At 44.6% G+C, this 14,617-nt stretch overlaps 1 long non-coding RNA gene across 1 annotated transcript; it reads left to right on the forward strand.

The window, feature by feature from the left end:
• The first annotated feature begins 533 nt into the window (after positions 1-533).
• Positions 534-9,729, forward strand: LOC121143116. The gene is made up of 2 exons (XR_005880227.1): positions 534-674; positions 9,416-9,729. It is a non-coding gene; the product is annotated as an uncharacterized LOC121143116 (long non-coding RNA).
• Positions 9,730-14,617: the final 4,888 nt, after the last annotated feature.

The following is a 14,617-nucleotide window of genomic DNA, read 5'->3' on the forward strand; positions in this document are numbered from 1 at the left end:
ATCACATTCTAAGAAACCAGGGCTGGAAACCTAATGTTCCTCGAGGATGTGTTCTCTTCCTCTGTTTGCGGTGTGCAATGTCACTACTGAGAGCCTTCTGTGAAGAGCTGTCTTTTGAAAATAAGAGTTTTAAATTTATGAAGAACCGAATGATTCCTTCCATCAGTGCCACTCAGTTCCCATCCTAGGCAAGATCAATTCTGTCAGCTGGTCAAGGGTTCCCCCTCCTGATATTTTATGCTGTCACACACAGATACACCCAAATGTGTGTATTTGCATGTGTACATAGATTCCATTAAAAAACAGCCTTTGCATCTTGAAATAGCTTAAGAATTACAAAACTTCCGGAACTGGTGCACCGCCCTGTTGTAGACGGGCGGAGGCGTTAGTCCGCCATGTCAACACAAACGGTCTTCATCTCAGCCATGCACTTTTGCCTGTTTTATCTTCCTCCTCAAGTAATACCACATCCCACAAAATTGTTGCTTGTCTTATGAAAAATAAAAAATTTTCATTTTTTTCCTCAGCTTCTGGGAACTGTTTTTTATTTAGCAAAACTTTCATGTTCAACATATACAAAAGCTCCTCCTCCAAATTTCAGTCCAGTGCTACCGGAGACACTCAACTTCACTTTTACAAATGTCTACCCAGCTGTCCTCCACCCATATGCTGAGGTACTCACTCCTTTTCCTATTGATTTGAAGACTTAGGTTTTCTATTTAACGCTTGCACACCTGAGCCTGAGTGTATGTCAGTGCCCTGTGTGTGGGGGTGCAGCTCTCGGATCTCCTGGAACTGGAGTTACAGGTGGTTACTAGCCACCTGATAGAGGTGTTGGGAATTGAACCCTGGTCCTCTGTAAGAGCAGTTAGCACTTTTAACTGCTGAGCTGTCACTCCAGCTTTATTGATTTGAAATGCCACCTTTTGAGAGTCTTAAATTGTATTATAATTTTGGGGCGATTTATAGATTTCCTATTGTATTCTATTAATGTGTCTTATCTTGGTGTGCCAATGCTTATGAAAATACAGTTATTATTATTACAAGTGTTTAACTTACTTTTATGAGTCTTAGAAACTTGGAATTGTTTCTGACTACCAACTGTTGCTTGTCCCCAGAACAGGTCCCTTCTCCACAGCTTTGCTGTTCATGACGTCACTGTTGAGTGTTCCTTTTTTTTTTATTTGAAATGTTCTATTTTTCTCCTTAAATTCCACTGTCAGCTTGGATTGTAGCCACTACTTAGGTAGGAGCAGGAAAGGTAGACACGGGACAAGCAGAGCAACCGGCGGTAGGGAGTACAGAGATATGGTTATGTTTAAGAGTGAACTAATAGCCCTGGTTGGCACCAACCCAAATGTTCCCACGCTTGTAGGCTGCCACACTTGAGAGAGGTCACTTATTTCTTCCTGGGGATTATGAGGCCATAGCATCAGTCGTGGAAAACCATGGACTTAGGTAGAGGGCCCTAAGCTAGTTGCTCCCATATATATATATACATATATATATATATATATATATATATATATATAAAATTACATGGGCTCAAAACTCTTGAGATTTTTGTTGTTGCATTGCTAAGGATCAAATCCAGGGTATAATCATACTGGGCATGCCATCTGCTGCTGAGCAGTGAGAGCAGACCTTGGCTCCAAGCCAAGTGAAGAGGCCATGGGAAACAGGCAGGGGAGGGTGAAGGGGTGGTGGTGAGGCACATGGGAGCTGCTGGAGCAGAGAAAACCTGCTCTCGAATACTTGAAGAGTGAAAGTGTTTCTCAGAGGGTGGCCACCAACCGTGCAGATAGTGTCTTCCTCATGAGGCTTCATGCATCACATGACTGAGACTCAGGGATTTATTCATCACAGAAGCTAGTGGTGTGTGAGCTACTTCTGAAATGATGCAGAAGAGGTGACCATAGGACAGGATGACCGTGTGTTCACAATGGATTCATCTGCGCAAACTGGAAATATGGACCGATATTGGAATGTATTTGTGACTTGTAGAGTTGGTGACACCTAGAATATGCAATTCCAGGAAATGAATGTGCAGGGGCTCTGAAATGTCATTTTGGCTTGTGTGGCTTAGATGGGGAGACAACATCTTAGAAAAGATCTCCTTAGACATCAAGGCTGGGTAATAAGAGAAAGAACAGAAAGAATCCTTGTGAAGCTGACAGGAATTTGACAGGATATGCCTTTTCTTTTAGTTTATTCAGTAGTCTGTTTATTTTACTTTTGTTTTTCCCTTTCACAACAGGCTTCTAAGAAATAACAACCAAACATGACAAAATAGAACATAAGATATGACAAAAACCCTATCAAAGTTGAACAAGGCAAACCCACAGAAGGAAAAGAGCCCAAGAGAAAGCACAAGGATCAGAGACCCACTTGTTCACACACTCAGGAGTTTCACAAAAACACTAACCTGAATGCTATAACATACATGCAGAGAGCCTGGTGTAGACCTCTGCAGGCCCTGTGCAGAGGCCTCAGTCTCTGTGAGTTCGTATGACCTTTGATCAGTTGATTAGGAGGGACTTATTCTTCTGTTGCACTCCATCTTCTTGAGCTCTTACAATCTTTCTGCCTCATCTATTCTGGGTTCCCTGAACCCTGAGGGTCAGGATTTGATGGAGAAGTCCCATTTAGAGGTGTGTGTTCTAAAGTCTTTCTCTCTCTGCTGGGGGTCTCTGCATGTTTCCATCTGCTGCTCTGATGATGTCTGAATAAGGCACTGATCTATGAGGATAGCAGAGTGTCAGGAGTCATTTTATCACTACTTCCTCTTCATTTTTTAAGACCAGCAGTGTTTGGTTTTTCCCTAGGTCTCTGGGCTATCTAGTCTGGTTCTTGGTCGCTCAAGCAATGTTGGGTTTGGGTTCCATCTTGTGGAGTGGGCCTTAAGCCAAATTTGGCATTGGTTACTCCCACCAGTTCTGTGTCTTCATTGGGCTAACATACTTTCTAGGAAGGACAGAACTGTAAATCAAAGGTTTTGTGGCTGGGTTGGTGTTTACACTTCTCTTTTGTGGAGTACCTTTCCATACCAGAGACACTACAATGTAGGGGCAAAGCAACCAACTTAAAGAAGAAAAAGGCATTTTGGCTCATGGTTTTGGACATTTTAGTCCATGGATCTGTTGCTGTAGACCATAATGCTCTAGTACATTGTGGAGCTGTAGTTACAGGTAAGGGGCCTGATATGGTGCTTGAAACTGCTGGGAACTGAACTCAGGTCCTTTGGGAAAGCAGAGCTCTCTTAACCTCTGAGCCATCTTTCCAACTTCAGTAAAACAATTTAAACTATTTTAAGAGGAAGAATGTGATTCACTATTGGTATGTAGTGGAGAGCTGTATTTAATGCCCATGGATGCCATTAGGATTGGTCAGCATCTGAAAAATGTAAGCCTGTATTCCTCAATATAGGAATGGAGGTCAGTGGCAATTCCCAGGGTCACTTTCCACAAAAATAAATGCCTGACACTTATTCCTGGTACTTCTCTCCAACCAAAGCTCTGAAGTTGTTAATTCATACAAATTCTGGTATTCACTACTCTGGATACATTTATTGTTATAAATGACCTATTAGATAGATCCCTCAGCAAAAGTATAATCAGTCATAAAGAAACACAATAGTGATTTTATAATAATAAAGAAACCAAACGATCAAGAGGACAGTAGATTTTATTTGCTTGCTTTTTGTTTTCTTTTTCAAGAGTGTGTGTGTGTGGTTTATGCAGATGTTAGTGAACAATCTTTGAAAGTCTGTTGCTTCCTTCCATCACATGGGCTCCAGGGGTCCTCAGGTGCTCTGGCTCGGCAACAAGAGCCTTTACCCATGGAGTCATCCACCAGTCCAGAACTGACTTTTTGTGATTGGGTTTCACTTTTTAGTCAAGGTTGACATTGGATTCACTATGAATCTCAGGCCAGCCTTAAATTTATAGCAGTCCTCCTGCCTCAGGCTTATGAGCTTACACATGTAAGCCACCCCAAATGGCTGTCTCAGGGTTTTTATTGCTGTGAAAAAGACACCAGTTCCACAGCAACGTTTATAAAGGAAAACATTTAATAGGGTAATTTACCATTTGGGGGGTTTAGTCCATTATCGCCATGGTGGGACATGGCAGTATGCAGGCAGACATGGTGCTGGAGAAGGAACCAGAGTTAGTACACCTTGACTCACAGGCGATAGGAAGTGAACTGAACTAGGTGTAACTTGAGCATAGGAGACCTCAAAGACTGCTCTCACGATGACACTTCCTCCAAAAAGGTCATACCTCCTAATAGTGCCCCTCCCTATGAACTTATGTGGGCCAATTACATTCAAAGTATAGCAGTAGCTAACCTGGGATGTTCTGAAAGGTCATGTGCCTACTCTAATATTGTAATCAGAAGTCACTGATAAAGTGGACAACAATAGGTGTGGGTTAGTTCTTGGAGTATGGATATTGAGTAGAAGAAAATACATGCTCCCACATACATGTTTGTTTGTAGCAGTCCAAAGGGCTGGACAGAGCAGGGTACAGAATATGTGATGTCACAAATTCTCTGGCAATTCCAGGGGGCACCTTAAACAAATCTGCACCATGAGGTCTTGCGTCTTGCTTTCAAGGGTGTTTATTGTTAGTATTCATGACTGAGTAGCTGCTGTCTGTTTTGACCCTAAAACTGATAATTTCATCTATTTTTAGGGACAGGAGAGTGAACTGATTTATGACAGGAAAAGTGTAGCTCATAAGTAACACACATTTAAATAAAACTAACAGTTTTTCAAAGTATATACCCAGGGACTTGGGAGACGGCACAGATGGTAAACGGCTTGCCTGGTAATTTCAAGGATCTGAGTTCACTATCCAGAATCCACCTAAGGAGGCCAGGGGTGGGGGCAACATGTAGTCCCGGCACTGGGCAGGTGGCCAGGCACTTCCTGGGCTCACTGGCCAGTTGGTCCAGCCTGTTTGGCAGGTTCCAAGACAATGAGAGACTCTGTCTCAAGAAAATAAGTTGGACATTTCCTAATGGTTGTCCCTAGTTGTTTTGCTGAAGGCCATTTTTTGTGCTTATTGTGGTCACGGTATGGTAGGTGTCCTAATTAGGGTTGCTATTGCTTTGGTAAACAGTATAACCATCCTTAAAGGAAGTCAGAGCAGAAAGTCAAGGCAGGACCCTGGAAACAAGACCCTGGGAGCAGGAACTGAAGCAAACACCATGGAAGAAGACTGCTTGCTCCCATGGCTTCCTCAGCCTGCTTTCTTACTCCATCTAGGACCACCTGCCCAGGATGGCACCACCCACAGTGGCCTTAAGAAAATGGCCCACAGACGTGTCCACAGGCCAATTTGGTGGGGCCATTTCTTTCATTTGAGGTTCCCTCTTCTCAAATGACAGCAGGGAAATCACCTGCATTGCACATGGGAGTTTGTTTCTCAAAGACAGTTTAAGGTTGGAGAAGCATCATCACCATCTATCTTGAATAGCAGCAGAGGAGTTTTATGTGGAATATTAAACTGCAGACTTTGCGCGGGTCATCCGGGGTCTCTGCTCCCCATGCAGTTGATGATGACCTTGAACTTTTGCTGATTGGAAGAGGTCACAGTCTTCCCACTGCCTGGCAGCTTATCCCAATGGCTTGTCCCTCAGTAGAACTTCCTGCTCCTACCTGCCTTTATCTGGAGAATGCCCCTGGGCCTGGAAGACTGACCTTATCTGAAATCTGTCTCTAAATCAGATGCCTGACTTATCTTTAGCTTGGACCTTCACGTAGATCCCTGCTAGAAGCCTTCTTCACTGCACATACTAGGAGCCTATGATAGGATTGTGCTATTAGATGACAATTAGATGATGCCCCTGCCCTTGCCCCACCCATTATATTCCCTTTTCTTCCTGGAATAAAGTGGAGTTGTAAGGCTTAACCATCTCCCTGAGAGCTGTCTCCGCTGGGCCCTGCTCATTTGTTTCCTTTCAGCTCTCCTCCACTAGAGAACAAAAGAAGCAAGGAAGCAAATCATCATCCTCCTGCCTCAGCCTCCTAAGTGCTGAGAGCTCAGGTGTGCACTAGCAGGCCCAGTCTTACGCAGAACTGGAGATTTAGTCCAGACCTTTGTGCAAGCCCTCTACCAACTGAACCACACCCTCAGCCTATGGAATATTAAAGAACTTTCTATTTGGGGCTGACCCAGTTCATTTCATTAAGACAGACATTGAAATGATTAACAATTGCATGTTGCAACGAGAAATACAATATATTGGTCACTTGACCATTAAAATTTAGCCTGTTCAGAAGAAATTGGAGTATAAACTTTAGTTTGCTTTATGGATCTTTTACTCAACAGAGTGAGACAAACTATCATGTGTCCTGGAAAGTGTAGGTGGTGAGTAGAAATATAATGTTCTAGTCTGCTGTCCTTGTAGATGGTTTTACTTCCTCCCCCCTTCCATTTCCATTTCCAACTTTCAATTCGTTGTTTTATTTTTCCCTACCCCTCATCATCTCTGGTTACTTACTACATAGACAAGGACTCCCAGTTTGCTGGTATTTCTGGAGGCTTGGTGGGTACAGGGTAATTGGAAGAACTTGTATCTGGAGGGAAATCTTAGTTCTTTTAACTGAGAAGTTAAACTAATGGAATTTATCTCATTTGCCTGGTGCAATGGTCTCTGAACTTGGGTGATCAGCAGAATCCCCTGGGAAGCATTCAGTACCTTTCCTCTGTTGAATTAATTTCAGTTATGAGAGTAGTACAAGCTGTTGAGTAAAGTAACTTATATTGTGCAGAATGATGAAAAGCAGAAGGCAAAATAGCTCTACTATATACTCCACACTGCCTTCCAAGATCTTACATGTGGAACTTCTCACATGAACCTACACGTTTTACAAATGTGTCTATTCTGACTGTAACTTGCTTTGCCAGGCTACTGTCTGTTGGGCACCACTATATGTATCCCACATAGTCCTTGTGCATGCCTCCCTAGAGCTTCATGCTAGCACATGCCTCCGGTTCCAGCATTTAGGACATAGAGTCAGTCTCTTCGAATTTGTGGTCAGTCTGTTCTACATAATGATTCCCAGGCCAGTGAGGTGCTGTGGAATATTCCTTTTACACATTGTGAAGATGTGTTGCTCTCGTTGTTAATCAAAAACTATTGGCCAACAGCTAGGCAGGATTTTGGGGGCAGAGAGAACACTGGGAGGAGGAGAACAGAATCGGAGGAGTCTTGAGCTCGATGTGGGAGAAGCAAACATGGGAAATTCATAGATGAGGAAAAGGAGTCTGGAGCAGCTCATAGATTAGTAGACCTGGGTCGATTTAAGTTGTGAGAGCTGGCTGGAGACAAGCCTAAGCTATCAACCAAGTATTTATAGTTAATAATTAGTCTCCATGTGGTTATTTGGGGAGCAGCCTGCGGGACAGAGCTGATTGGCAATCTAGGCAGGAAACTTTGCCTATAGTGAGGGCTACATAGTGAGACCCTGTCTCACATACAAAAGTAAAACTAATAAACAAACAAAAAGGAATGTGTGTTCTTAATTCAAATAATGGCAATTTGAGCCCAGGAATTTTTTAAAGACCTCTCTCTCTATCATCACTTGTGATCAGTCAGCTCTCATCCCTGTGAGAAGACTCCTGACACCAGTCACCTTCCAGGGGAACAGCATTAGTGTGACTGGAGAGTTTCAGGGTTTGAGTCCGTGCTCAGCCATTCCTGTGACTTTTGGGCCTGAGGCTAAACAGCACACCACAGCAGAAATAAATGACGAGGGAAATCCCTCACCTCAGGGTTGTGTGTGCATATGATACCTGTGCCGGGTGTCAGGGCAGTTTCCGTGGAAAATAACAAGAAAGTAAAGGAATCTTCGCAGCAGAGGCCTAAGTCTCCTACCCCTGAGATCAGTGGTACCAGAAGATGCCAAGAAAATACTTGTGAACTGTATCCAGATCACAGAACTAGCTGGAACCAGATCATGGAGAAATAGAGAAGACTCACAAATTGGGGAAATAAGAAAGGCTAGAGAGAGCGGTATAGATAGGAATAAAATGGAGTTTTGTTCATAATTCGGACTGTATGCACCTTTGCGAATGTGAACAAAACTGGTGCTCCTTGTGGGGGAGAAAAATGATAAAAGTGAGACCTCTTCATTTTTAAAATGAAGTGCCAAAGGCGGTGGGTGGAAACCTTCCCAATGCTGTGGCCCTTTAACACAGCTCCTCATGTGGTGGTGACCCCAGCCATAAAATTATGTTTGCTGCTACTTCATAACTGTGATTCTGCTACTACAATGTGAGTATCTATGTTTTCTGATGGTCTTAGGTGGCCCCTGTTAAAGGGGTCATTGGACTGCCAAAGGGGTCATGACCCACAGGTTGAGAATGATCAGCCTAAGTAAGGTATGGGTGGAGGGCTAGCAGCTTATAGAAAATTATACACGAGCACATCTATGTGAGGTTCTTAACGCTCATCTCATTTCTTCTTCTTCTTCTTCTTCTTCTTCTTCTTCTTCTTCTTCTTCTTCTTCTTCTTCTTCTTCTTCTTCTTCTTCTTCTTTTGTGATCACTGCCACATTATAACAGCTCAGCAGCCCACCTGGCAAACCAGGGAGGAAATTTACTTTGCTAATTTTAAGTCCTAACCATTTTAAGCTAGACTGGGAAGGGAGAAGAGGGGGCTATGGGGTCAGTCATACCATTGTCATAGCAAGGTACTTGCTATGTCAGTGTTGGTCAGCACATAGGGGGAGGGCAGGCTCACACTTTAGGGTGCAGGTCCCCAGGCCCATAGGCATGACTGAACTGGGAACTCTGAACTGCCAACCCAGGTCCCGCTGACAGTGTGCTGTGCTACACAGCTGCAGAGACTGCAGTCTCCTGGCACGCCACACGCTCCAGGTGTGCCGTGTGCAGGACGCACACTGTGAATGGGGCCTCGAGAGCCGTGTAGTAGGAAACTCTTGCCTGAGTCAATCCCACTTTTACTACCGAGGACTGTCTGCTAGTGGCTCATTACATGACGCCATCTGTGTGTGTGGTGTGTGCGTGTGTGTGTGTGCGTGTGTGTGCGCGCGCGCGTGTGTGTGCATGTGTGCGTGTGTGGTGTGTGCGTGTGTGTGAGCGCGTGTGTGCGTGTGTGTGTGTGTGTGTGTGTGTGGAGGGGCTGAGGCAAACCCCCTCCTTAAATTGACTTTGTATACCTACCTAACAAATGACAGAGGATAAAAATTTCATTCTTTGTCCATAGGCAGAATTATTCCAATTTATTGTGCAAAGAAACTCAGGCTAGCTCCTCTGACTGCCCATAAGTGCTCACAGGATGGCAAGAGATGCCCAGATACCAGGGGTACACATTTGACAAGCATGTGGAACTCTGAAGGTCCACTTTGTTCCAATTACCTTTTCTTTTTGGCTGTATGTTTCAGAGAGCAAGTGCTTGGGATGCTAAGGAAAGAGGAAGCTGACTTGCTGAACAAAATCGCCCTTTCCATGAACAAGACTGCTTTGAACAATTTTTTGATCAAGTTTATTGACTCTGCCTTCAAACAAATTCTCTCTTAACTGACTCGGGGACTCAGGGAGATTTGTTCAGCTGAGAAATAATAGCTCAAGTTGATCAAGTCTTTCCCGTGTGCTTGGGGTTCTGGGACTGCAAAATCAAATGAAAACCTTGATGTTGCAGGATTTGTATCTTCACTGGGACTGGACATTGAAAATAAATAAACAAGATATGATGCTACAGTGTGGCAAGGAACACACCTAAGTTCTGGAGGGAAGAGGGATTTAGTCTTCCTGGCCAGATAGAATACTTGCCAGTGAGGAGATATTTGATGATCTGTGCTGGCTTTTTATTGCTGTGATGGAATGTCTAACATAAATAAGCCAAAGAAGGAACATATAGGCTCATAGTTCAAAGTACTCAGTCCATGGTCACTTGGCTCCATGTTTCTGGGACAGGAGGTGGCAGAAGCATGTGAAGGGGATGCTTCACCTCACTGGAGAGGAGAGGAGGCCGGGAAGGGAGGGGAAGGACAAGTGAAGAGAGAGGGAGGGGGTAGCAGGGTAGGGTGTGAGCTTGGCAGGTCCCGAGGCCCTTGAGCCCCAAATAAACACACAGACACTATGTTAGTTATAAAGCTGTTGGCCGATGGCTAGGGCTTCTTATTGGCTAGCTCTGTCTTAATTATTAACCCATTTCTATCAATCTAAACATTGCCACAAGGCTGTGGCTTACCCGGTAATGCCCAAGCATGTTGCTACTCCTTCGGCAGCATGGGGACTCTGTGCAGCGGGCTCACTCTGCCTGCCTTTCCCAGAATTCTCATCTCCTAGTCCCGCCTATCTTCCTGCCTCATTGGCCGAACAGTGTTTTATTCATTAACCAATAAGAGAAACATATATACAGAAGGACATCGTCCATCAGCAGGGGAGGAGATAACCCCGAGGGTTTTACCCAGTGACCCATTTCCTTCAGTTAGCAACCTTCCCCCACCCCGAAGTTTCCATGGCCTCCAAAAATAGTGTGACCAACTGGAGACTGTATTTTCTGGTTGTGACCCTGTGAAACATTCATATTCACTCACCGAGTGGCCTCACTAAAGTGGGTGTGTTAGTGAGCATCTGTTTGAAAGGCTGGCTCCCTACAGAAGCCGTGGAAGGCTGGAGGAGGGGCAGAGGGTGGCAGGGAAACTTGGAAAGGGCAGTGCCTGCCGAATGGTGAGCCTTGATCTTGGCAAGGGAGGCTGTGGGTGGGGTGGGAAAACATCCGGCGTTCACTAACTTGATCTCACCAGATGCATTAAGGCTCAAAGAGCATCAGGCAGCATGTGGCTGCCTCCTCTCCATCTCTGTCTCCTCCATCTGGCTAACACCATTGGTGTGGCTTCCTGGAGGGAGTCCTGCCTGATTTCCTCCACACCCTTATCACAGGCACTAGCTGTGGGTCTCTATGAGTCCTGTGCACATATGGATCAGAGCACACTGGATCCTATAACTGCTTTCTCAGCAGCTCGAGAGCTGGCCTCCTGAAATGGCCATCACTTAGCACAGCCTCCAGCATCCTACATTGGCCCAGTAACAGCATTTCTTCTTAAATGGACAAGAATCGTCACCTTTGCCTTTAAACCTTCTGAAGTCATACATGTATGACAACCACCGATGATTACATGCTTACCCTTTGTGGGCTGCCTTATGGTTCCACTTAATCCCCACCCAAAGATTGCTAGTGATGGCTCTATGATACTTTTCTCCTGAAATCAAATCCGCTTGGTGCCCACCTTGTGTTGGACATGCTAATGGCTAACCCATTCAATGCTCAGAACAACTTGATTCAGGTTCTAATTTACCCTTTTGACAAATAGGGAAACTGAGTCACAGAATGATCAAGTAAATTGCTAGTAGATGGTGAGGTCAGAATTTGGACAAGAAGATCTGGCTCTTGAGGTCTTGGTTGCATAGGACATGTCCCTGCCATAGGCAAAAGAGCATAGGGACTGCAGATCAGCCTGCCACCAGTGGTGACTACTGTTCCCGTGGCTCCTGAGTTCTAATCCTGCAATTTCCTGCCCTGTCCTAGTGTAAACATAATGTGAGCAATCTCCAGGGTTATTGCTGCGACACTCAGAAGCTGGATTTCAGCTCAGGGAGAAATCTGACTCATGGTCGGCATAGGATCAGCTGGTTCTAACTGCGGCTTAAGAGAAAATCAAGATGGGAAACTGGGTCTGTAAGGAAATGTGGGGACTCTGGGGCTGAGGAGCTGGATCAGTGAGTACAGTGCTCACTGAATCCACGTGAAAACCAGACTGAGCAGTGCTGCCCCTAGTGGTGGGTTTGGGCAGCCTCAGGCTCAGGAGCTAGGCCTTTTAGCTAATCAGTGAGCTCCAGGTTCAGTGAGAGGTGCTGTCTCGGAAAAGGTAGGGTGAAGCGATAGAGGAAGATGTGTGATGCTGACCTCTGACCTCCACACAGGAATGTGAAAGTGTGCCTATGTTTGCATGGGTCACACACACACACATGAACACACATACACACAAGTACACATACACACACATGAACACGCCCACACATACACACAAGCACACACACATATATACACAAGCACACTCACACGCACAGGCATGAGGACTCAGAAGAAGGAAGCTTTGATCTAGGGGTTTGCAGCCTGGGACTGTAGGGGGATGGGAGTGTCTGGAATCACTTTTTAAGGCCCTTACGCTTAGAAACACTGCAGTAGTTTAGCATTAAAGTCCTTTTATGCTTTCTGACATCTGTTGTAGCATTTCAGATTAGGAAAGGATGTCCTCATTATGTCTCTACACCCCTCCCTGTCTCTTATGCTCACAGGACCTGTCTGAATTAGGAAATCGCTTCCTTCGGAAATCCCTCTAAGTCCAGGTTCCAGACTCAGGGCTGCAAATGTCTTCTGCTAATGATTCAGTGGCTGCTCTCCACCTTTCCTTCCTCTCTTCCGAGCAATTTAATCATAACTGTCCCTGAATGTTGTTTACTTAGTCATGGCAACAGAGCCTTTCATAGGCCAATTAGCAGCACAGACACGATTGAAATTCTGGCTGTGAGGCAAATCTCTGAGATTCTGGCATAAAGTCTGGCTGATTTCCATGCCATCTCCCCGAACTTTGCTGATGAGGGTGTTGTAGCAGAAGAAAGTCTCCTTCTACACACACAGCAGGGCACATTGACTGCGTTTGCAAACCACTTGTAAGGTAATAGTGAGTGGGGAGCGTGTGGCTCCTTTGGTCTCATTCAGGGGAGCCTGAGAAATAAGGATGCTGAGGGAGGGAGCTCCTTGAGAGAGGAGGACTTTCCAGGAGAAACATGCGTTCCGGAATTTCAGTGTCAAGCGTCTTTCCTTTTCCTGCTTAGAGAGACAAATGGGCAGCTGTTAGAATCCTGGTTTTGAAAACTGAACTCATGAAATGTCCAGCCTCTGGGATAAAGACTTCAGTGGATGTGCAGTTTGCCTACTGCTCTGGATCCCTTTAAGATTTCACAGGATTTTATTATTTAAATACTAGCGTTTAAAATGAGATTCAAATGAAAAGACTACATTCAGTAAATAGTTGTAACTGGATACTAAATTTGTAAATGGACATATATATGTACATATACATGTATATGTATACTAGTTTATAGTTTTTGTACTTTTTATCATCAAAAATTATCTAACCATATTTCAAATCTTCAGCAATAACATGTCAAATATATAAATAACATGTCAAAATATATAAATGGATATTAGAATAAAAGTTTTTTGTTTTTTTCAAGACTGGGTTTCTCTGTGTAACCCTGGCTGTCCTGGAACTCACTCAGTAGTCCAGGCTGGCCTTGAACTCAGAGATCTAACTGCCTCTGCCTGCTGAGTGCTGGGATTAAAGGCATGTGCCACCACTTCCTGGCTGTAATAAAAAAATTTAAGTGTGTTCCATTCTGTAAGTGAGGAGACCAGTACATTTATCGTGACTTAATTTATATGATGCACACATGTCTTGAAATATAACACAGTAACCACATGCATGAACAATTTTTAATGTAACAAGAAGTTAAAATTTAAAAATGTAAACAAAAACTGTTCAGGCAAGTTTGTTCCTGTCCATAGCTTGAGTCATAGCTTGATATTCCTCCAGTCACCAGGCACATTCATCCACTTACATGGGCTAATGGATGCCTATTATATTGTGAGCACCCAATGCCCAAGCAGAAATGTTCTCAATTCCTCAGAACGGAATGAGGATATTTCCCAAGTAATTTACTTCCAAGAAAAGGACATGATGTCACTTATTTTACAAGTGTGTTAAACCTTCATCACGGTGCTGAGTAGGTGCTAGGCAATGGGTTTGTCTGCTGCTTTCTGGAAATCATTGCTCCTTTCCCCTCTTTATTCTCCTGGTAGAGAAACCCAGTGACTCTGAACAAACCTCTCACTTCAGATCCTAGTTTGCCCTGAGCGTCAGTAACAATATAAAGCTTTGTTAGGGTAAAATTCTACATTATCCAAGTGTAAAATGTAACCGCATCTGTACTTGTATGAAACACCCAGAACAGGCAAATCCGTTAAGACAGAAGCAGATTCGTGGGCGTGTGGTAAGGGGTGGGGTATGGTTGCTTGGTGGGTGTCGGGCTTCCTTTGGGGGAGGTGGACATGTTCTGGAATTAGATTGTGTCTTTGGTAGCACAACATTGAGGATTGGTGGTTCATTCATGTGGTCAAATGACAGTGGTACACTTCACGGTGGTTCATTTGTGCTTTGCCAACTCATGGAGGCTGGGGATAGCAGGGACTAGGTGCTTTCCCAGGGCTCTACTGCCTGGTTTGGGTCTCTGCTTTGCTCTCCCCCTCTCTGAAATGGCAGACTGTGCCGACAAAGGAGACAAGCATCTGGGCACGTGGGACTGAAATGGAATCCCACCAGGCACCTCACGTCAAGGCTCTGGGTCATCTCTCAGATCCTTCTTCTCTTCTCCATTCTCAGGGTCTGCCTGTGCTGTGGTTCCTAAACTTGCACCCTGGATGCTGCTGGTGTGTGTGTACACATGTGCGCGGCTGGGCTCGTGCATTTGGTTAAAACAGAGTCAAGGAACTTTAAGAATGTCTCTATCAAAACCCA

This window comes from Mesocricetus auratus, unplaced genomic scaffold (assembly GCF_017639785.1).
Source record: "Mesocricetus auratus isolate SY011 unplaced genomic scaffold, BCM_Maur_2.0 Super-Scaffold_100011, whole genome shotgun sequence".
Lineage (NCBI taxonomy): Eukaryota > Metazoa > Chordata > Mammalia > Rodentia > Cricetidae > Mesocricetus > Mesocricetus auratus.